The 22,906-nt window shown below is 39.4% G+C and overlaps 1 long non-coding RNA gene across 1 annotated transcript in view; it reads right to left on the bottom strand.

Annotated features, from left to right (window-relative positions):
- LOC125617715 overlaps positions 1-21,838 on the bottom strand; it is a 50,775-nt gene extending 28,937 nt beyond the window's left edge. The window contains exons 1-2 of the long non-coding RNA XR_007348805.1: positions 21,780-21,838; positions 19,941-21,135 (exon numbers count right to left, since the gene is read on the bottom strand). This is a non-coding gene — a long non-coding RNA (uncharacterized LOC125617715). The remainder of the gene's footprint in view (positions 1-19,940; positions 21,136-21,779) is intronic.
- Positions 21,839-22,906: the final 1,068 nt, after the last annotated feature.

Here is a 22,906-nt window from a genome sequence, read left to right as displayed (position 1 = left end):
AGAAAACTTCAAATTACAGAAATAGAGGAAGAATTTTTAAAAAATAATGGTCCCATGAAAACAGTAGGAGGTGATGGTGAATTTGAAGCCCCACTCTCAACCTGACTGGGATGTGGCACTGCTGTTTTTGTTTTTTTTTTTTTAATCACGAGGTATGAATCACCAGAATCCTTTCTGATTTCCCTTCACAAGTCTTTCAAGCCAAAAGGAATGTTACTTGAGTAAGGTTCTCAGAACTGAACTCTGGGGTAAGGCCTCTAGGAAGTAAGTTGCCTTTAAGAAGTTCTGAACATAAATTGAATTACCAAGAATTCTATTCATTGAAAACCACATTATATTGCATCATGTCCTTTTCAAATAGAGTGAAACTTGCTTATATTAAATTTCTAGGAACCCAAGGAAAAAATTTGATATAGGATGGAATTTGATATACTCTGGAAATATTACATGTGCATGTAATAGACCTGGATTTCCAATCTGATTGCTATACACAGGGATTCAATACAGATGGGTTCAATATTAGGGAGTTTCATTGAATTTGCATTTGTGTTTTTCAGGACATGTATGGTATGTGTTTCCTCAAGGTAAAAATCAGATTTATTCCCGAGTCTAGGAAAGCTAAATATTCATGGGAACCGGAATTCTTGGAGGAATTTGACCAGATGAAAGTAGTGTGAGCAATCTAGTTTTCACTTCATTCCACTTTAATATTAATTCAATTGACTGGAGTCTAGAGTATTGAATTCTGGAATGACATCTCTCCCTTTCCCTGGCTCTTTAATACTCTGGTCTATAACTTCTCTATCCATTTTTTCATTTAACATTTTAATATTCATCTGAAAGAAAGTGTTCAAAAGAAGGAAATTACCAAAAGATTTAAACAACAGAAAAGTTTTCTGTTGCTAAGAATGTCTCAAGTCTTCGAAAAATATAACAATAACAAAAAGGTAGTCACTGTTATAAAATTGAACAGAATCACTACACTAATGCTTTTCTAAAACATGCCATCTCCTTAAATTACAGATACTGAAAAATATCTGCATCATGCAAATTAGTGCATGGATTTATATTGTTTAGTTTTTCTTCTTTTAAATTCTGAACCTGAATGCCACCAATCTATTGATACAAACTTGGATGGGAAGGCTGAGGCATATTATAAATCATTCCCTTCCCCCATAGAAGACTCTAACACAGGCATGTCATGAAATCAGACTTCTTTAAAATTAAATTTATTTTTCAACTAACACATAAAAACAAAAATTGTACACATTAGTGGGCAATGTGATGTTTCAGCATATATAGACCATGTAATGTTTGAATGAGGCTAATCAACTCCTCAAAAATCTATCATTGCTTTATGGTAAAAACTTTTAAACTCCTTTCTGCTAACTTTTTGAAAGATTTAGTACATTATTGTTACCTGCAGTCAACTTCCTGTGCAGAGCTCCTTGTTCCTATTCAGCAGTAACTTAATACCCTCTATCTACCTTCAGTGCTCTTTACAGAAGGAATGAGTGAGTGTAGTTTGAATATATCTCCATTTAGGAAGCCGTGGATACTTTTACAAACATGCTACTATTAAATGAAAGAACCAAATGCCAAGTCATAAAGTCTGTCACCATATAGCTCTATAATCACTCCCAAATTTAACTAATTTTGCTCAATGTTCCAAGAAAGCAAATATAATGAAATAAATAGAAAAATGTGTTTGGGGTACCCTAAAGGATTAGCCTCCCAACAGATTAAAAACTCTGAGCTTTTTGCCATTAAAAACAAGTCATGCACACATACAAAATAATACCAATCTCTTTTACCTGAAGGATTTTATACAGTTGCCATGAAAGTTCTTTTCATCATTAAAATAAGCACACACTTGGCTAACTAAGCTCTTCTTTATACAGAGGGTTGGGCTGGAGACCCAGTAGTTTATAAAGAGATCTGCTACCCTCTGAGGGTTGACATACTTAGCTTCTACCACAAAAGAATGTACTTATGAGGGAGACCAAATCAATGATTGACTTAAGCGACTGATTATTATACTGAAATGACAAGACATCTGTGCAAAACCATTGACAACAGCATCATATACCCTCAGCTTCAGATATAGCAACAGGAGGCAAAACTGATCTCTAAAGGAGATGCAGCCAAAGGAACATTCACAACATACAAGATAGGAATTAGTTGAAATGAACAATACAGACTCAATGCAGGACTCACATGGGTTCCGTGGTGCTCGCTCTCACCTTCTCTCCCCAGTCCCTTCTTCCTGCCACCACCACCCATAACACACATGCCCCAGTTGCAACTGGCAAAATACCACCTCTGGAGATGGCTTCATTCTGTAGAAGAGTCTTGTTTCTACTGGCAAATGCTCCTGATGGAAGGCCATACATCCTGAAGGATCACACTCCTTCCTGGAAGCCGCAAGCCCCAACCTTGAACCTAAAACCCTGCTTGCCAACAGGATGACCAGGACCTCACTAAACTGACCCAAACTCTTCCTTGACCCCAGACTGTGACCTTGACCTCTACCTTTGTGGCTCCCAAAACTCTGACTGAACTCTGGGTCCTCCAGAACCTCTTCCCAGGGTCCTTTCTTGTCCTTATCTTGTCACTCCCACAGCCAGCCAGACACCGTAACACAGAGCCCCCGAATGAAATACACTAAAGTCCATTAAGAATCACCTAAAATGTCAACACAATTTGAAAGCGGGCTATTAACAGTGCATATGTGAAGTTGACAGTACTTGTGATAAGCAGGAAAAACAACAATGAATACTAATGTCTTATATTTGTATAGCACGTTGGAGTTTTCAAAGTGCTGTCATAACACTCTGTTGAGACAGGCAAAGAGGGTTATTATTTTGCACGAGAAAACTCTTGGATTCAGAAGGGTTAAATAATGGAGGCAAAACAAGGAATAGAATTCTTGGATCCACAAAGAGACTGCTCTGCACACTCTACAGGATGCCTATTGGGAAACCCATTGAAAGATACACATAGTTCCCAACTTTGGAAACTTGTCTTTAAAATGCAGACATTGCCGGGCATGGTGGTGCATGCCTGTAGCAGCTGGGAAGGCTGAAGCAGGAGCATTGCAGGTTCAAAGCCAGCCTCAGCACCTTTGCAAAGGCCTAAGCAATTTAGTGAGACCCTGTCTCTAAATAAAAAATAAAAAGGGTTTGGTGTGTGGCTCAGTGGTTAAGTGCCCTGGGTTCAACCCCCACTATCAAAAATAAAATAAAATGCTGTCATTTCTCCAGCATGGGCTGGTCAGTCACCTGCATCAGTCATAAGGGACCAATCATCACATATGCATATTCCCAGGGCTGCCACAGCAGAGTCAGAAAGGGAGCAGGATTTGCATTTTAACTAGCATCCCTGAGGAACTCTGTACCTGCCCCAGGTGAGAGGAGCATGTGAAGAGCCAGGCCCCATTTGAACAGGAGTTTCTTTAAGGAGCTTTGCAGAGAAGCAAGGTCAGCAGGATCCCTCATTCTGAGGAGCAGCCAGCGAGTGAGAGCACCAAGGAGGTCCTATTCATCAACCTTTGAAACCAACCAAAGGGAGAGCTTCACCCTTGAGCATAGGAACTGGAGATCAACTTCGTAGGTTCATAGCCCAGTCCCATCATTTACAAAGTGACTGCAGGCAAGTCAATTAACTTCTCTGTGCTTTAGTTTTCTTATTGTGAAATGGAGATAATGATAGGGTTATTGTATCTCATAGGTTTGTGAGATTAACGTTGACTGGAAGTAAAGGATTTAGCAGTATCTAGCACTGTTATTATTGATAAATGTTGTATATTGATTTTGAGAAAGATTCCTTTTCTGATTACAGATCTTTGAAGTGACACATTATTGCTAATTGCCAACTCAGGCTGAGACTATAGTGCCTGGCACAATATCCACAACTAAATATTTACCATGATAAGTGCTCAATGCATATTCATTGACTAATAAAATGACACAAAGTCCAACATTTTACCAGGGTGGACAATTTAGAAACCAACTACATAAAATCAAGTATCCATTCTATGGTTCACCAGTCCCATTCCCCATGTTTTTGAAGTTTTTTTTTTTTTTTTTTTTTTGAGAAGAGACAAACTATGCATTGTGAGTTTAGTTTTGTCTTGTTTTAATAAGCCCTCTGTAAATTCCAGCTGAGCACAGCATCATTATGCTTATGGATGCAATAAAGGTGGCTCCCCTGCTGAGTTGTGAGTGTCCTGATCAAATGTGCGCTTTGCCAACCCTGTTCCACCCTGCCCTGTTCTCCCTGCCCCTTCTCTAATGGCAGGCCAGCCTCCCCACTCTACCTCCCCTACTTACGCCTTCTTAAGCAATGCCATCTCTTGGATCTCTTAGAGAGCAATGTAACAAACAAAATTTTCCAGAGTTATTCATTTTCTAATGAACAATTAAATTGCTGAAATACTATTTGAATACAAAAAGTTGGTAAGTTCTGAGCTTCACAATTTAAGTGCACACATGTGAGGCTGCCCAACAGTATTTTAATTGTTATACTATTTGAAAAAGCATAGAGAAGCTATCACTATGCACATGGTAAAAAATGGCAGCCATTTGGAGCCACCCATGAAGATGTTAAAGCGGAGCTCTTGGAGAGCTGTAGATATTTTCAGCATGGGCAGGAAAGAGCAAGTCTTCCTAAAAGAAAACACATTGACAACAAGGGAACAGGTTGCTTCCATTGTCAATGCCCTAACGACTTTCTTAAATTAGCTTTTTAAGAGAACCCTTTCTGCATGCTTGATGATGCTCAGACCACCCAAGTTAATTTGATACAAATGTAATTTAAAAGATTCCATGTGTGTCTTAGAGAAGGCTTGGGTATGTGGAGTTTGAGGTTTCTCTACTTAAAAAATAAAAATTAAAAAAAACTTAGGAGTTCTTTACCATATGTATACATGGTTTTGAAAGTGAGGATTTTCTGCTTATTACTCATAATCTAAGATAACATTTAAAGTAAATGAATTATACAAACCTCCATTACCATTACCATTAACATCAAATACAAATCATGCTTCTTCCACTGAAGCATGTGGCCGTGATTTCAATTGGAGTTAATTAGAGTAACTGAGTAGACATGTTGGTTAGTAGGTAATATATGTAACTTTATATCTCAGGCCATGAAAATAAAAATATGTTCTGTATAGAAAGCTGAAGTCAGAAAAGGAATTTGAGTTGTTCTATTGCAACTTCATTTTTTTTAAGGATGAGGCCACCGGAAGTTAAGAACACCAGTGCTCTACTTCTGACACTTTTCTCCTATTCAATGGGACCCTTGAAAGCAATTGAGACCTAAGGGAAGAACTCACAGGTAATTATGTTTAATTTATTTTTATCCATCATCTTCGATGGATAGTTCCTTCTTTCCTTACATTTAATGTCAAACTCACAGCATAAATTTTCTAGAGCTAAACTTAGTCTGGCACGGCCTGAACATGTCAGAAATTGAGATTTTATTCTGTATTTAAAGCCTTCATAGAGAAAACAGAGAATGTAGGATTTGAAGTTCCACATTTCTCGTTTCAAATACCTTTTCTGCCTATAATTCTCTTTTAATTTGGGGAAAGTTACTTAACTTCTCATGGGTTAGTTTCTCAGGCTAAAAAGACGATATAAGGCTATTGTGGACCAGGGAAAGGGAGGAGGAGAGAATAAAGGGGGATGAAATTAATCAGATTATGTTATGTGCATAGATGAATATGTAACAATTAATTCCACAATTATATATATCGCACCAATAAAAAAACTCATTGAACTGAACACTTCAAAAATAATCAAATGGGATAACCTTTATTAAGTGCTACATACATGGTAAAAAGAAGGAAGGAAGGAAGGAAGGAAGGAAGGAAGGAGAGAGAGAAAGAAAAAAGTGGCAGGGATTCAGGTTGATGTTTTCTGCAGAAGAGATTTGAAGACAGCCCCCAAGCCACCAACCCTTCTTCTTGTTTGGCTGAGTTTCCTGAGAGTTCAAGGAAGTGAAAGTGAATCTCCTCCTTCTAGATGAAGTATGTCCTACTACTTTGACAAGGATGAAAATAAAAATCATGATAATTCAAACAACTAGATGGAAAAGCTCAAATCAACTTTTATGAGATCAACTGTTTTAGAATGAGATGATGATGACTTGTCTTTCTATACCTGGCTTATTTCTCTTAACATGCTGACCTCCAGTCAATCCATATTGTCACAAATAACAGGATTTCATCCTTTATTATGGATGAATAGTATTCTGTTGTTTGTATATGCCACATTTTCTTTATCCAAGTAAATTCATTGTAATAATTAAATACCTTGCATGCAAACTATAACTAGACCAAATAAATGAGAGCATTATTATTACTAAATAAATACCTCAGTAGTCCAAAATTAATCTTCACTGAAAAAAATTTATTCTATCTCTGATTCATATCCCATGGGACTCTCTAAGTACATTCACTCATTAGCAGAAAGGGGCATAGCAATATTACAGCTATATTGATATTTTCTCATGTCTGGAGCTCGTAATAAAAGTTCTCACAATTTTGATCATAAATTCTGCTTTTTAATCCTTTAATCTCTTTTCAGGACTTTGTCCTAAATTCTTCTGTCCTCCCTGAGTGCCCCTCACAGACCACTCACCACCTAGTCCCACCCCTTGCACATTTCTCATATACCAACCAGTCTTTTTCATGCACTTCTGCCCTTATTTTGACTGCTCCTACATCATTTCCAATATATCCTTCTGTTGTTCAGTTAGGTATTCATTTCCACCCTTGTTTCAATTCAATGGTTCTCAAACTTTTTGGTCTCAGAACTCTTGATATACTTTAAAAAATATATAGAGTGTACCAAAGAGAGCTTTTGTTCATGTGGGTTTCATCTGTCAGTATTTATTGCATTGGAATTTAAAAAACTGAGAGTTTTTTAAATATCTATTAATGATTCTTAAAATAACAATCAAAATCTCATCACATGGCAATAAGTAGCATTTTCTTATAAATATAGTTAATATTCATTTGGAGAACAGTTAACTCCAAAACTTAACAACAAAACCAGTGGGAAGAGTGTCATTGTTTTACATTTTTGCAAGTCTCTTTAGTATCTGGTCTAATGGAAGACAGATCATAATATCTTCTTCTGGTTTTAATTTGTTGAAATATATTGTATTGGTCAGGGTGAATTAAGAATATCTGGCCTCATGCAGACCTATGGTTGGAAACTGATAAGTATTCTCATACCCTTTTCAGATAATAATGGATTTTCTTCTCTGACACTACATGACACTCACCAAGGGTCATTTCTTAATGTCCATTTGGCCATCTGGAACATGAAGCCACATCAGTGAGGTGTTTGTGATCTGTTACATTAAAATCAATCGTCTATCTTGCACATTAAATTAATTGGTTACCCATGCATTATATCACCATGCATTAGTCATTTGGAAAATGCTGGTTCCCTGGGTTACACAGATCTTCCAAATGTTGACACATTTAATTACACAATACCAAAAAAAAATTGATCTTGTTAATATCACCACCAAACTCATCACAAAAGTCCTTAAATATTGTGAAGCTGTCAAGTTCATGGTAGTAGGCAGAAAGAAGTTTTCCAAAATTCTAATTTTACTTGAAAGCACAAATTTTTATCGTAGGCAACAAATACTGTCAGTTGTTTCTCTTGAAATGACAGATTCACTTTTCTTGTGTTTGGGGAAGTGTCTGCTGAATACACAAATCTGGATAACCCTAGTTCTCCTGCCAGTCATTCTTCAGTAAGAACATTCTTAAGTGATACCGATGCTCTCCTTCCTGCACAGGCTAAATTTATGCTAAGGTGTTGGTTTTCTCCATTCTTGAGAATAGCCTCTTCACACTTTCTAAAGCAACTTTTCTCTTCCTCATGAGGGCTTCAAGGACAAGATTTAATAAAATGGCTTCTCCCCTGCAAAACATGTGCATACTGATACATCCCTCTCCAGATCTTGTTTTGCCTTCTAACGTTATATTTAAGTATTTATATGAAGTATTTAAGGGATATAAACTCTTGCTGATTGCTTGATTGATTTTTTAAAAAGCTCTAAAAATCAACTGCACATTAACAGGTTACAGTACACCTGGCATTAAGTTCTGAGCAACTGACTCATTAAGGAGGATGCTGAAAAGCAGAAGGTACCCAGAAGAGGTCAGCCAGGTTAGTGTGACCACACCCTATTAGCTCTTGTTTTGAGACCTAAAGAGGTTCATGCAGGAAATCTCTTGGGTGGTCATATGATAGGCTGCCGTCTAATATTAGAAGAATTGGGTTGTGTGGGAAAGAGATCAGATGGCTCCCTATCTAGTCCCAGGAGGCTATTTTTAATTCAGTATTTCTTGTAAAAGAAGATTTGCTAAGAATTTTCTGTCCTTCAATGGAATGGGTTATGTTGGGAGCAATAACCAACATACCCAACAGAGGCAAGAAGATGCTCAGACACGGAAAGGGGGCGCGAGAAGCCAGTTTGCCACAGGCTCACTTTGGAGGCCTCCCAATTTTACCAGGTTTGACTGCTTGTTTTCACATCTGTGTGAAGAAATAGATGTGTCCAGAATAGAGCACAGTTGGAAGCACTTAGCGGTTGCATTGCCATGGAACACTTCTACCTCTGAGTGGCTCCTTATGCCTGTCGAGTGCAGGGACTGGCTTGTGGTATCCTGGGAGATGTTGATGGAAGCCACAGAAGCACAGGCTCAGATGCACAGGGACATGTGAATGTATTTCCAAGATGGCCATGGACCCCCAGATCGAGTAGCCCTGACCGGTGGCCTCTGAAGTCCATTCTAACTCTCAGATTCTATACTTCCATAAGTGTAGGCATTAAGAGTGCCTTAATACAATAGCATTTTCCTAATTTCTTGTTGCATTTAGTGTGAGAATAAAAAGAAATATTTGACGAATTAAAAGCTAGTTGGACTGGAGCCACTAATTCTGCTTTGCAAAGTGAAGGCACACCTGCCTATCAGATATGGTAGAGAGCATGGTTTTCTCCTTAGGCAGGTTGGTTTGAAAAGGCTTTTGTGGTGTCAGTCAGTGACAAAGTCAGGACTTGCACATGAACCCAAACATCCTGTTCCAGGGCATTGTGTGAGTCACTCAACTCCACCTATGAAATATTACTATGGATGTTTTCATGCCCCTCACCGAAATATTGTGATTACAAAGTAAGTGAATTTTAAGAAATAATTGGTTCCCCCTCACACAACAAAGCTCTACCGATGCTAGGATTTATGAAAATTCGTTTGAATGTTTGCCTCAGGAAAGCATTTGCTGAGAGAACTGAAAAATTAGTTGGGCCAAAGGAAACACAGCTAATACTATGTGATTAGAGGGGCACATTTAACATGGTGTCTCATTAAATGTTCTTTGATAAATTCATTCAGGATTGCCTTGGTTATGACTTGTGACAAGGACCAAGAAATGGCTGGAAGGCCCTGCAGGCCAAAGTGACAGTAAGTGACGGATGAATTGTGAGAAAACACAAGGGGGAAGGGTTGTGGGGGGGAGCTTCAGGGACTGATGTTTGATCTGGTCTTATTTAATATCTTTATTAATGATCCGGAAGAGGGGTAAATAGCCTGTTAATTAAATTTGCAAATGAGACTAAATTGGGAGATGTTGTAAACATGCTCAAGGACAGAGAAGTAGCATGAAGGCACCTTGAGACACTGGAAGGATGGCTTGAACAGAAAAAGCCAGAAGCAGGGCGTGTTCTAGTCAGAAGTGGTGGGGAGGAAGCCATGACAGCCTGTGCACGATGGATTCTCCCTGTTATGGTTTGGATGTGAGGTGTCCCCCAAAAGCTCATGTGTGAGACAACACGAGAAGGTTTAGAGGAGAAATGACTGGGTTGTGAGAACCTGAACCCAATCAGTGAATTAATCCCCTGATAGGGATTCACTGAGTGGTGACTGAAGACAGATAGGGTGTGGCAGGAGGAGGGTCACTGGGGGTGTGCCTTTGGGGTATATATTTGGTGAGCTTAGTCCTCTGCTCTGCTTCCTGGTCATTATGTGAGCTGCATCCCTCTGCCACACTTTTCATACCTCACCTCAAGCCCTGAAGAATGGAGCCCGCTGTCTATGGACTGAGATCTCCAAAACCATGAGCCTCTATATCAACTTTTCCTCCTCTACAGTTACTCTTTACAGGGCTTTTAGTTACAGCAGCAAAAAAAGCTGACTAAAACACTCAGTGCCATCAGGTGACATTCCCCTGTGTTGATGCCTGCTGTGTTGATGCCTGCTCACCAGCTCTGCCTGAGCACTCTGTTCTGCTCATTGGAGCTGGACAAGCCATAAGTACAGGAAAGTGAATGCCCCTAGGACCAGCTCCCACCCAAAACTGAGCTGAAGAAAGTGGAAAAACACCTCCACTTTCTTTTGCCTCTCAATTTGGGACATTCTGGATGTCTCCCAGAATTCCCCAACAAAGCTGAGCTCCAGCTGCCCACAGACGTGATCACTAGAGGACTCACCCTTCAGTGCTTCCTTCTCTTCCCTGTGTCTTCCAACCCACATAACAGTGGTGTATGTAATCACCCCAAAAAATCTATGATATGCCTCATTCTTTGTCTGAGTCTTCTTCTGAGTCAAGGCATTTATCAGCTGTTTCCATGTACCAAGCACTAAGCTGTGTAAGATCAGGTCCTTGCCCTCAAAGAGCAGACTTGACTGGCTATCAAACAGTGGATATTAACATAGTGAATATATGTAATACCCTCGTGTCTGCTATAAGACGGAAGGGAATCTTGGGTTTCAAATATTCAGTGTACCTAAGGAAATGCAGGACATTCTGCTCATCACTTGATCCATTGATTCTTCACAAGTTTTCTTGCTTTTAGTGGTCTTCTCCATGTTCACAATCTGAGTGAGGATGGTGAAACTCTAACCCTCCACCTATGATTTGGGATGAAGGAACTTCAAGTGCCCCCTACCACATGCCAAAATTCAATCTGCTTTATACTCAGCAATAAAAATTCTCCTTTCTTCAGCTGCTACTGAAATCAGACCATGATCCTCTAAGTAACCTGTGATGATGTCCAACTACCTTAAAATTTCATTAAAATCCCTCATCAGGAATTAGGACTGTTGTGAAACTACCTTCCTTCTTTACTCATTGGTCTGTTTATCTGCCCTTAGCAGCCCACATTTTTCTTCTTCTCCCTGTAATCAGGTTATTTGTTCCTATTCCAAATTTCTAACTCATGCCATTTATTCCCTTAAAAGGTCTTTCCAAGACTGCTTCTTCAAGTTATTTCTTGTTTCTTTGAGAATTGTTAAAGAAGTCTTTCTCTGGCCAGATACTGAGGTATACACCTATAATCCCAGCAACTTGGGAAACTGAGGTAGGAGGATCACAAGTTCAAGGTCAGCCTCAGCAACTTAGCAAGAAACTGTCTCAAATTAAAAAGGAAAATGGCTGAGAATGTAATTAAGTACCCCTGGGTTCAATCCCCAGTATAAACAAATAAATAGTGTGGTATCCACAAAGTAATTGATAAGGTCCTGAAATAATCCACCAAAAATTTCTCATGTCTAGAGAATGCTTATATTGATAGTACAGATTGAAGAAGACAGTATCCTTCAACCCTCAACTAAAATACCTCTAACTCTGAGATGAAATCTAAAGTTCTTCTTAAGTGATTTCTCAGTATTTTTCATATCTCCCTTGCAATTCATATTCACAATTGTTATAAGCAATTATATAGTGTATACCTTAATTTCTGATCCATCTAAAAGAATATATAAGATCAATGAGGGCAAGAACTGAGTCTGTCTTATTCATCATTATATCTCTAGAGCCTAACATGTGGATTGGAGAGAGAGGCCTAATAAACAAGTGAATTAATGTATTCAATGCTGGTTTCTAGTAGAATAAAAACTAATTTTTTTCATTATACTTGACAATTAGTAGATCTCTAATTACCGTATCAAGAAGACAATCTATAGAGTCATCAGTGAGGAAGCCAACCATGTTGAAATGCTAAATTTAACTTTATCTCACCTGAAAGAGACTGAAATTCACATAACTTGCCCCAAGACCTGTAGCTTCTTTATGGATAGTCTACCCTCAAAAGTTCAAAGTCTCTAGAAAATATCAGGTAAGTATAATGACTAACTATTGTAGTGAATAATAAATATCACTTTTCCCCACATAAAGACATTGTCCACAGCCTTGTTCCTTGACTTGAAGAAGATTTTACTAGCAATATTATATCAGAGAGATGTTGTTTTTAATAACTAAGCAAAGCACTGGAACTTTGGTGCTATCAGGAAAATGTAAGAATTTGAAATTTTTTCTTAATTAATTTCATTTTAACAATCAAAGAGCCATTACAAGATATATTTCATTCTAAATGCTAAGCCTCAGACTTGGTATGCAGCTATAACTGCATTTATAAAAATTGTAGTTACCCCTGTTGACCTCTTGGTGATATATAGGTTAACCAAACATTCATCACACTTGGAGGTCTCCTCTAAACCTTCCCACTTTTCAAGATGAATCCCAGAACTTGAGTCAGTGCCTATAGTAGACAAAGCCTTCTTAAATACCTAACACACATCAGGACAGACATGTTCAAAAGAGTTGGAAGGTACAGACACAACCTCAGTCCCAGGTCTCATCCCCAGCCTGAGGTGGAGCCACTTTCACTCAGATTTTTCAAGTGGGAAGAATCAATTGGTTCAAAAGAGGAGTTTTTACCCTTGTTTTGACCCACTAACCTTAGTGTCCTCCTCTTCATTATCATTCCTCAGAGTCCATAGTATATTCTATGCTTTTATTGGGTGCAACAGGATGTCCAGGAGTTTTCTTACTTATTCACATCTCTCCCGCTGCTCTGATGGCATCAATGATGCCAGAAGACTTAGGGAAAGTATCAAAAATGGAATCATGACTGCTATGGACGGGAAAGGCACCTTTGGAAACAGAGAGAGAGCTAGGGGAGGGGAAATATATATGCTAAGGTAGGCGGATCCGAGTACCAATAGGAAGTCTAGAAATGCAGTTTCTCCTCCAATAGGAGGTCAATTTGGCTATTCATCTGCAAACTGTAGGCAGTTGATAAGAGGATGTAAACATCAAAAACTAAACTGGAACCTTCCAAAATCATAACAAAAACAGGACCACAATTAGGGACTAGGTGACTAACTATCCTTGAAAGGCAAGATTCTTTGTCAAGACAGCAGATGACAAAGGACCAATGCAAACAGTGAAATGTGCCGTTTTCCGGCAACCCCCGTGAACAGTTATTACCACGTTCATAGGTAAGGGCAGGTCCAAGATGAAGTCCAACTTTAATGACACTTGCTCAGACATCTATTATCCTTGACCTGAGCACAAATGTTTATGGACAGGTTATGTGAAAATATAACTTGGAGACTTCCAAACTTCTCACAGGCTATGTTGAGATTTGAAGTCAATGGTGTAATAATGTCTCTCTTGAAGTGGAAACAAGGACTGATGTCTCTAGATTCTGGCACCTCTGGAGAATTAACAGCTCTCAGCTTTGTATTTGAAGGCATCAGTTTTGATGGCATAACGCCAGAGTCAGAGTTCTATCTGAATCTGAGATTCACATCAGTCAAATTTGATTCAGTTAACTCTTCTGTCTTAATCAGAGTCACATCTGGGACTAAGACAATTCACTTCCCTTGTATAGAAGTAGAGTATGACCAACAATAACATATGGTAGGTTCAGAAATCATTGGCCACCCTGGATTGCACAGGGATTCTTCCATCTACACACTGAATCTTTGTGTAGGGTCAGAAAGGGGTGATAACTTTCCCTACCCCACATAAGGATCATAGCCAACATTCATAACAAAAGACAGAGTAACAAAAGAAAAGCATAGTAAATGTATTTAATCAAAGTTTTATGAGACACAGGAGACTTTATTAATAAAAACCAAAAGCTACATGGAAAACTCTCTTTTTATAGTTAGGTTCCATGAAGTAGGGACAGTTATGTAGAAATATGGTTGGACAAAAAGTGTGGACTGGGTGGGGAAAGCCTGCCTGGTCAGAGTCTTCTTGGCCTCTCTGGGAAGCATTCCTTTAACCTTTTCTGCAGTGAGTCTTTCACCTACATCAGTCAAGGTAAGTCAGAGAATTTCTTTATGGGATGCTCCTATGCAGAAAGGTAGAGGAAGGCTAGAGAGACACTTGAAGTTCTACAGCTGACTTTAAGGAAGAGGGTTTTTCATTTCTATGTTCTGCATCTAGACAGTGGATTTTTAGTTTCTTTGACTACCTTTAGGGAGAGAGGAAAACAGAAGAAAGGACAACAAGAGAAGGTCAAAGAAAGGTTATAGACAGGTTATATGAACATGTAACTTGGAGACTTCTAAAATTCTCACAGGAAGGTCAAAGAAAGACTTTGTTTCTTCAGTTCAAAACACTTAGGTCAAGTTCAATACTTTAGGGTATTGTTTGCTGAGTCCCAACACTTGTCTGCTACCATGTATTTGCCTTGGGGCTTCGAAATCCAGTATTTTCATCTTTAAGCTCTTATGCCTGAAAATCTTGTGAGTTCCCTGAGGTGGTATGCTTTAGATAGGCCAGGACTGACCAGAAAGAGGCCTCACCCAGGACTAATTCAAACAAATAAACCTAGACACCAACTATGTTCCATAAAATAAGACCTCAGCCATTAAATATTCAGTGACTTTGGTGGCAACTGCAAATACCAAATAGAATAATTTCAGAGCTGGAGATCAAAACCCCTGGTAAGGCTTTCACAAGAACCCAGAGGACATTTGTAGAAGCATACTGAATACCTTTAATGGGGTTAGATTAATGTGAAGGACTAAACCTGTTTCTAAAGATACAGGATGATACCGAACAGGAGTTCTCAAGGAGAGATCTCTGAACTAGTGGGAACAGCATCACCTGGGAACTCATTAGAAATAGGTGAGCCCCCTACCCCAAGCCAAATTCACAAGCAACTCTGTAAATGAGCCTAAAATTCTGTGTTCTCATGAGAATTACATCTGATTCTGATACCTGCTGGCGTCTAAGAACCATTGGTATATAGGACTGAATCTACCTTTACAGATGCCATGATACCTTGAGCAAGGTAAATGCATCTCCTGCCCTCAGTTTCTTCATTCATGAAAGGGAGAGGATAATAAGATCTTCACCCGAGGAATGTTGTGAGGATTAAACAAAACCAATGTTTGTAAGTTACCAAGTGCATCATCTCTAACACTATCTCCATGTAAATGTTGATGACTTTTCCTAACTTGCCTTTCCCCTAAGATTCACAGATTGCAGGTGAATGAAGCAATGTTTCCCAGGACATCACTCTGACTCTAGCTGATGGTAGGCTGTGTTTTGTCACATGAACTTTTTAAGTTCTCAGCATAGCATTGCTGAAAGAAATCTTTGGCCATATTGAGTCCTTCTAGTTCAGACTAGAGTCTAACTTTCCACTGGCTTATTAATCATCAGAAAGAGATAGCGCTCACACATCCCCCATGAATAGGAGCACACCTGAAGATAGACAAATCCCTAAAGGATGACCCCATTTCTTAGTCCTTAGAACAGTAACTCTTTTGACTTTCTCATCGTTATGTAACCTAACCACACGTCTCTGGCATCCTCTGCACTCACTTGAATGGCTAATTGGCTTGTTTCCTTGTATTTATTATGCTCAAAAGAAAAGCATCCTCTGCATATCTGAATATCCCAGTGTCCTAACCACAGAATAAGGCACTTGACCCTCACCATTTGTCATGGCGCAAGCAACCAAATGTCACCTCAGTAAATATTAATGGAAATGAATTGACTAAAGAAACCAAAAGCCCACGGGACATATGGAATTACACTAGACTCTGTGAACAATAGGGTGATAATGGTAACAACCTAAGTCTGAGGAGAAGTTTTCAGAGAACTGAAAACATTTTTTAAAGAAGTACCATGTCAGTGCTAAATTTATTAGTGGGTAATTGAATACAGCCTTAGCAAAACTCAGGCTGGACAGTACCATCTCTACCCACTGGGACACTATTCTTTCCATCACCACCAAATAAGCTTCTCCCAGCATTCTGTGTCAACAGGAAAATCCAGCAGCTTCGGACATGAACTCTGGTGAGCCATATAGAGGTTATCTCAAAAACATTGCCACTAAAGATATATCTTTCCATAATATGAAGAGATAATCTACATTCCCAAGACTTTTTTTTTCCTTAGAATAACAATAGTTTCAGCAGGAGTATAATATCATACAGTGGAGTTCAAGCATCGTTTTCAAATATATTTGAATCTCAATGCCACGGGCATTGAATTCATTTCTGTGCTTGATCCTGAAGATTGCTGTGGGAAACATAAATAAGTAGTTTAAAAGGTCCATAAGAATGCAAAACATGTAATTCCATTATGCTGTGGTATGAGAATGATAGAATATCAACATGATAATGAAGCAAAGGAGTAAGTTCCACCGTGCTGGGCTTAAAGAACACATCGAACCACATGAAATCTGGATAAAAACAGCACTGCTTATAGCAACTCCAGAGAATTAAAGGAATCACCCCTGCAATGCATTTTGTTTTCATGTATCTAACTGGTTAATTTGGGCCATTTGTATTTGAAAACTGTAAAGAAGCAAACTTGGAATATTCCAGCTCGAATCTGTAACTGGATAACAATTCTGGATACATCACCATCAGCCTTCCCGGAAAAAAATGCCACGAAGACCCAGAAGATGAAACATCACAGCAAGAAGAAAAGTGGGATGTGCAAACTCGGGCCAGAGTCCTTGAGAAAGTTCTACTAATTAAGACATAGATCAAAGCAGATTGGAAAACTTACTTTGTGACTCAGCAGTTCTGTGCCGGTTGAAAATACATCCCCCTTGTCTACCAAGGTTCAGGAACACAACTTCTGCTCCAATCACAAAATTGGCAGCTGACTTTCCACTAGAGGAGTGCTTCCTTTTTAGGTTATCAATGTATTGTCTCAGACCCTTTCCCGAGTCCATACCACTCTATGTATTTCCATCCAAAAACAGAAATGGTAATATTAGTAATGACAACAGCAGGTATTATTTAAAATTTACTACATGCTGTGCTAAGTGTTTTCCAAGCCTCCTCTGATTTAAACCTAGAAACACTCCATGTTAATAGTGCTGTTGCTATCTTCATTAGGAAAATGAAGTTACAAAGACATGAAATGATTTGACAGAATCACAAACCTTGTGGAAACAGAACTCAGATTATGAGGCTCTCAAGCAAGTAACTACTGATCACACCATAGCCTTAATAAGCTATTTGTCAAGAAATACAGAGAAACTGAGAGTAGCATTTAGCATCATAAGAGATACTGTTCTTCTAAATCATGTGCTGCAAAAGGGCAGGAAAAAGCAGAGAAATGAGAGCTCTGGTGACAGTTATGTGTTGGACATTTTCATTTTTGTGCATTCCATCTTTTCAGAATGTCAGAGCCAGGAAATATGGAAAGAAATTTCCATCTCAGTCTTGAACAGTCACCTGTATATGAAATCTCACTAGGCTACTGAGAAAGAGACATAACCAGCACCAAAGAGTGAGACCAAGAGTAACCCAAGTATCCCTCCTAGATGATGACCCAACAAAAAGAAAAAGAAAATGTGAAGAATGTGTAAGTTGAGGGGCTAGGGTTGTGCCTGTTGAAAATATGTAGAGCACATGTTTAGCATGTGTGAGGCACTGGGTTCAAGTCTCAGCACCACACATAAATAAATGAATAAAACAAATGTCTATCAACATCTAAAAAAATTTTTTTAAAAATATGTAAGTTGAATGGGAATGGGAAGGAACATGATTATGAAAAGTCAGAGGATGGAAAGACTTCTGAAAAAATATTTATTATAAAAACTAGAATCTGGAAAGATGGCCTGGGATTCTCATTTAAACAGAGAACTCTGTAGCCTCCTTGAGGCAGAGGGAACCTCACTAAGAGGTAAGTAGGTGAAAAGTCAACAGGATAGTGATAGTGATATAAACATGCAATATATAAAAACCTTATCCTGCTGATCCTATTTTTTTATGAGTTCAGTGTCTGCTATTATTTTTCACTGATTTTCTTGGAATGTGGTGAGATGTTTGACCAACATACATTTCTTTTCTTCTCTAGAGGAAGGTTTTCTTAATTATCACTTTGAATATTGTGTTTATATACTATGTTTATATATTATGTTTATATACTATATATCATGATATTGTCAGTTGGAAGATATTTCAGGAGAGTTAGAAAAGCAATAATGGTATGTAAAACTACAGTAAAGGCACTATAAAGCATACTTGACATTGCAAGAAATTATTCAATAATATAAAGCTCAAAGTTCAGTAATTCTAGTATTCAAACAAAAATTAAAATGAAGAGAGAAAATATAAAATATAAAAAATACATAATGGAGGTCAGACTTTAAAAATGGTCCTGTTGGGCTGGGGATGTGGCTCAAGCAGTAGCGCGCTCGCCTGGCATGCGTGCGGCCCGGGTTCGATCCTCAGCACCACATACAAACAAGATGTTGTGTTCGCCGAAAACTAAAATAAATAAATAAATAAATATTTTAAAAATTCTCTTTCTCTCTCTCCCTCTCTCTCTCTCACACTCTCTTTAAAAAAAAAAAAAAAAAAAAAAGGTCCTCTTTTTGTTATTATTTTGGAAGGTGCCAGTTTGGATTTTGATGTTTTTGGTGCCTCTTATCAATTGCAGATGAAAAGACAAATTGACCTCCTATTGGAGGAGAAACTGCATTTCTAGACTTCCTATTGGTACTTGGATCCGCCTACCTTAGCATATACATTTCCTCTCCCCTAGCTCTCTCTCTCTGTTTCCAAAGTTTGTCTTTCCCATCCATAGCAGTCTTGATTCCATTTCTGATACTTTCCCTAAGTCTTCTGGCATCAATGATGCCCTCACAGCAGTGGGAGAAATGTGAATAAGTAAGAAACTCCAGGGCATCCTGTTGCACCCAATAAAAACATAGTATATAAACACAATATTCAAAATGATAGTTAAGAAAACCTTCCTCTAGAGAAGAAAAGAAATATATGTTGATCAAACATCTCACCACATTCCAAGAAAACCCATGGGGAAAAAAATAGCATGAACTCCTCAAAAAAAAAAAAATAGGACCACCAGGATAAAGTTTTAAAAACTACATGTTTATAAACAACAACAACAAAAAAATCAGTTTACACACAGGATAAAATTCTGGCTGATGTTATAGTCTTTAATACTAAATGCTTAAAAAAGAATAATAATGAAGCAATGAGTGCTGCATTTTGAAGAGGACAAAGTATAAAGCAAGAAAATTGTACCCAGGGAAGTTATCTTTCCAAGTAATGAAATAGAAAGGACGTCTTTGAGAGGAAAGAGTGATATATCACCTATGTGCCCTTCCAGGGTACTGGGGATCTGGAGATCATGCAAGCTAGGCATACATCCCCAGTTCTGTGTGCCCTTCTTTCAAGATTACAATTAAAATCAGAAACTCAGAACAAAGAAGTCATGTTATAAAAGGGCAGTTAGTTCAGAGAACCACCCCTGCACTAATGACCTACAAAAATTGTTGGAGGCTATGGGAAATGTCTGTCCTTCACCATGGAAAAGTCTTAAAATTTTTATAATGATAAGTTGGGGATGCACCTCAGTGGCAAAGGCTCTGCTTAGCATGCAAAAGGCTGTGGGTTCCATATCCAGTTAGAAAAAAAAATTATAATGAATGTTTACTCTCAATTATTCAAAAAGATCATTATGGAAAAGAAATCTCAGAAATCCAAATAAATACATGTACCACTATGGAAAAAAAAAATCCCAACCCACTTACATGTTAAAAGACTTGTGGAGAGATTTTGTGATCATGTTTAGTGGACATATCGTAAATAGAATATTTTTCCTTTTTTTACTCACCATATTTCCTTGAAGGAGTTCATATTATTTAATAAAAACTGAACTACTGCAAAGAGAAAAGAACATGTCCAGAATTCATCTCACTTCAGCTAAGGGATCAATATCTTTGGCTTCCCTCTGCGGGCATAGAGCTTTCCAAGTATCTATTTTGGAGAAGTAGGACACAGCTTCTGGCTGGTTACATTCTCTGCACACTGGCTGGTGTGCTAAGGGGGTGACTAGAAGTTCTCGATGGCCCCAGTTCAAAAATGCAATGACTCTTCTGGTTCAGGAAGCTTGGCCAAAGCAGCCAGCCAATCCCCAAGGCCAGGCTTGCCCTGGGAGGCAAATCTCATCAGCCGGGGTACCATTCAAATGCATGCTTCCCTGGATTTTATAAGTATTTTGTTTTTTTCTGATTACAAAGGTAGTCCATGCTTATCTCCAAAAATTTGGAGAACTCAAAATATAAAGGGGAAAATGGGAAATTTCCTACAATGGGGATTCCGAGTAATTTTTCATTTCCGAGACTGCTGGGAGGCAAGTCATTTAAAGGCAGGACACCGCCGCATCCTAGTGGCTGCCACAGTTTCCATGGCTCCACTTTGGAAAGGAGACAGACCCACTTAAGCAAGCTGACATACGAAGACTTGAGGACTCCTCACCCGGGCTGTCCACACACTCCAAGTGCGAACACAATCAATAAGATAACACCCACGGGAGCACTTGATAAACTCTTGAGGATTACACGCATGTTACTCGTAATTATTCTCAGGAGCAAATGGGTTGGTATCTCGGTATTGTCATGATTACACAAAGGGGAGCTGGATTCCAAGGAACATTTTCTACATTTCCTGCCATGGGAGGCGGTGCTGCCATTTCGGCTTTTCTTTGTTTGACAGGCTGCTCTCTGGCATCTCATCTCCCACAAGGATCTGGCAGGGCCCGTGGTTGATCCTGGCAGACACATACATCATTTCAGGAATCCGCTGTTCTGTTCACAGTGCTGCATGTTTATGGATGGCGTTCAGATCCGCTTTGACCCCAAATAAGAACACATCTTCAGATGCTTCCTGTTAACCGTGGTTGATAATGCTGGACCCCTGCCGCAAGAGCCCCACATTGTCACAAGCAGACAATGTGCTGCTTCCTTATTGTCGGGAGCATCATTTGCCCAGTCGGTCTGTGAACGGCGTTAGTGAAGCTTGAGAAAGAGCTGAAGAGGGAACATTGTAGGTTGTCAGGGTGGAAGTTGACAGGGCACCAGACGTCCTGACGGCTCCCTCTCCTCAGGCTCATGTCCCCTCAGACAAGGCTATTAGCCTGCTCTCCCTTGTTCTCCAGGCTTCCCTAAAGGGTTCCCTCCTGTCGCTACAGCCACTTGCCTGGCCATTCCTTCCTGGTCTCCCTTCTCATTTCTCCTCTGCTCTACTTTAAGTGTCAAAGGGTCTCAGCTTCAGCTGCAGGAGAGCCATGCTCTTATCTGATGGTTTCCCAGTGTATCCAGAGCTGAGAATGTTTGGAACTGATTAGATACTCACTAAATATTTTCAAATGAGTTAGTGAATGAATGAGTGAGTGAACAAATTGCTGATAGACCCTCTGTTTCCCCAATTCAATGTTTCCACATTTCATTCTCATGCCCAGAGCCTCCCATTGTTACTAGGATATTCCACTGAATAGCATTCATGGATCTACTTGTAGCTCCAGTCCCAAGGATTCCCACTTGCTTTTACAGGGCTGCCTAAAATTCCATGGTCCATAGATGACCTGTCTTGAGATCAATTCTTATCTGAGTGTTCACCTCCAGACTCCGATATTCTTTAAAATCCCTTATAAACGGGGCGTGGTGGTACATACCTATAATCCCTGCTACTTGGGAGCCTGAGGCAGGAAGATCCCAAGTTTGAGGCTCAACCTGGACAGCTTACCAAAACCCTGTTGTAAAATAGGAAATAAACAATTTTAAAATTGCTGGGGATATTGCACCCCTGGGTTCAATCCCTAGTACTTGAAGAAGAAAAAAAAAAACTTGTGATCCCAAGAATTATAGCATTTAGGCAGGCAGTGTTTGCCCAACCTTAATCAGGGGAAGCTGTACATCAATTCCAAACACTTTGACCTTCTGGGAAATCTCCCCAATATTTCTCCTGCATTAGAAAACCAAAATCTTTCTGCAGAATGGGAGCATGTAAAAATCACCAATTTCAGAAGACCACTAGCACTTGAGGGCAAACCAGGTTATTTTCTGAGCCTGGATTCCCCTTTGCTGAGGCTGGTGTAGTGATATCAGACAGATTACGTAAAGAAATGAACCAGAAAGGGTCTAGGACCACAGCTGCACCACAAGACTCATTGAAGAGGAGAGTCGAATTGATATCCCAACAACTCCCATGTCCCAGGCTCATTTATGTTCTCATCCAGGGAACAGGAGGTAGAAAATCACAGCAGGGATACAGGCATGCAGGAGCTGCCCTGAGAGAGGAGCTGGGGGAGTGGTGGTGGAGAGCGGCCTGTAGCGAAGATGAAAACCGGCCATAGACCCCAGTGGTGAGGCCTACAGCAGGAGAGACAGTGACTGGACGTAACAACTCGTTTTCCACCCTCCAGACCAGGCTCAGAGGCAGCTCAGGCCCCCATATATAGAGAGCTTCCAGAGGGCCAGGTCTTGGGGAAGAACTTGAAGGAACCTCTGTAGCCTCCTTGAATTTAGTGCCAGGGGCACCTTGCTTGCCTCATCCTGGGCCCTGCCCTTTCCAGTGGGCATCAACCTCAAAGAATGACCAAAAAACACCTCCCTCCACATCCTTTATGTCCTGGCTCATCAGCTCTGAAGCCATCTCAACCCACACTGTGGGCATCCGTGTGCTACAGACCAAAACTCACAGTTAGGTGTGACTGGCAGAGTGCTGTTGCCATCTTTGTATCCAAAACACCAAAGAAATGCTGTTTTATACCAATTAATGTTTTACTACCTCTGTGCAGGG

Source organism: Marmota marmota, unplaced genomic scaffold (assembly GCF_001458135.2).
Source record: "Marmota marmota marmota unplaced genomic scaffold, marMar, whole genome shotgun sequence".
Classification (NCBI taxonomy): domain Eukaryota; kingdom Metazoa; phylum Chordata; class Mammalia; order Rodentia; family Sciuridae; genus Marmota; species Marmota marmota.
The sequence above is the reverse complement of the archived record's forward strand: the minus strand, read 5'-3'. Positions and strand labels throughout refer to the sequence as shown.